General features: G+C 38.1%; 1 non-coding gene across 1 annotated transcript; it reads left to right on the top strand.

Annotated features, from left to right (window-relative positions):
• Window positions 1-801: 801 nt before the first annotated feature.
• Window positions 802-966, top strand: LOC149772067 (U1 spliceosomal RNA). Its single transcript, XR_016417993.1, has one exon. It is a non-coding gene; the product is annotated as a U1 spliceosomal RNA (small nuclear RNA).
• Window positions 967-2187: the final 1221 nt, after the last annotated feature.

Here is a 2187-nt window from a genome sequence, read left to right as displayed (position 1 = left end):
TTCGAGGACTTGTGCCTTTTATTATGCGCTGAATATAAATGTGCTATATGGATTAAATGTATACGAGCATATTATTATAAAGAAGTGGTAACCAGTAACACCTTGTTATCCTTCTTTCTCTCCCGATTAAAATGCAGAATCAGAACTGACTTTTCCAGGCTTAACTTGGTTCATTTTATAGATAACTGGTGTTTAGCTGGATTATTCTGTTCTCTCTTCAATTTTGAATTAGTAATAGACATAAGTCTAGAATAATACTACATTCCTTCCCTTTTGGATAAATCCAATTATATATAATTTTACGATTTCTCCTTAGCTCTCACTACACAGTCACCATGTTTTAATCCACGTCTGCCGGCCTACACGTTAATTTAAGAATATCTCAAGCAGCACGTGCTAACATTCTCTGTTTTATTGCACGAACTTTTACAGCACTTCACTGGTCTATCAAATTTACATGAGGCATAGTACTTGCTTCACCTTAAATACACTTTGCATTTTCAAGAATACAGTTTCTCTAATATTAGAATTTTATAATTTGCAATATTTAAACTTCTGTATGAGATTATTATACGTTTCGCAAACTAGATGTTACAAATTTACAATAGAAATTGCATACAATAATATTATGTATAACTTTGTCGCTTGTGAGCTATGCGCTTTACAATATATGTACATTTGTGTGTATTCAAGAGCATGGATGGACAGTGAGTGTGCACATCTACGTGTATTTATGAGTTTGTGTGCTAAGGCGTGTATGGGGTGAAGATGGGAGTGTCGTTTTCGCTTGTACATTTTAACATGTAAATATTGAATGAAGATTTTATGAAAAATAAAAAAAGGTTTCCCCAGGATGAGGCCTTTCCATTGCACTTCGGTTGGGCTGAAACCTGCGATCACCCCAAATGTGGGTGACTCGGGGTCGTTATTTATTAGTGTGAGGGTCTGCGTTCGCGCTAACCCCTGATAATTCAATTAAAAATAACCAATAATCTCAAGCTTATGACAAAATTAGTCTGGATGTCTCTGATTAGCACGTGCCAATCGATAATGTTATTATTTCTTACACTGCTCTTTCAAGGGGTGGGTACCCCGGGTGGTCTAAATAGCCCACCATTACGGATCGCGGCCATCTCACCTGTCTGCGTGTGTTTGAGTTTCGGATTTGGCCCATGTGGTTATCTGAGAAAGCTTGCCAGTATTTTATCATGGGTCGGGAGTTCTTTCCGTTCAGTTTTCTTCTCCCGGGTTCTTCCTCCACCATTTATATTGCCTGCCATGCATAGCCTATCTTGTGCCGAAAAATGGCATTAAACCCTACAACAAACAACTTTCAAAGAGCCATCTCACAACGAACGTGTGAAATATCTTTGAGTAACAGCGATCCAGCATATTTGTGAGAGAAAGAAAGAATGAAAGAAAGAAAGAAAGAGAAATAAATGGAAACATGCTTACTGGATTCGACGAAAATCAAGTTTTATTTTCACAGAACTTCTCTGCAGTAGAGAGAGAGAGAGAGAGAGAGAGAGAGAGAAACAATATCTTCAAATAACAGGAACAACTTCGTTAATACAGCAAGCTTGTTGTCCTTATCAAAAGCAGTGACAGCTTCATCATAAGTCTCATTGTAGAGATCATCTGCATCACCAGTTACTTCTGTATCAGCAGCACTTTCAACAATCCAAAGCTTCTAGACTCGGAGTACGGCGAAGCGTAGCTGGCCAATCAGTGGCACAAAGATTTCAAATTTAATAAAACAGAGGAAACAAATAGTAGTATTCCTTTGACCTGACAAGTCGATTTGCAGTGGTTCATAGCAAAAGAGGTTGATGCACTGCAACCTCAAATTTATACCTGCATTTTTCATTTATGACACCAAGCGATCTTGCCAGTGCAAACACAATCCCTTTCCCTACGTAACAGTTCGGGAAAGCATTGTGTACTAAACAGCTGGATGTGATTGACCATAGTTCTTGCTAGACGACTATTGCTATTTCACTGTCAACTTGCTGTGAAGTAACTATGGGAGGTCAATGGCTGATATCAGTTTCAAGAACAAGACAAGCCCGAAACGCGGAATTGAAAAATGTATCCATATATTTAATTAAAAAACCATAATAGCTGAAAAATACGCACCGTTGCCTCAAGTTAAGAAATTTGCCAGGGGCCAATATACGAAACTATCCC

Source organism: Sinohyriopsis cumingii, unplaced genomic scaffold, assembly GCF_028554795.1.
Source record: "Sinohyriopsis cumingii isolate HCF-2022 unplaced genomic scaffold, ASM2855479v2 utg001517l, whole genome shotgun sequence".
Taxonomy (NCBI): Eukaryota; Metazoa; Mollusca; class Bivalvia; order Unionida; family Unionidae; genus Sinohyriopsis; species Sinohyriopsis cumingii.
The sequence above is the reverse complement of the archived record's forward strand: the minus strand, read 5'-3'. Positions and strand labels throughout refer to the sequence as shown.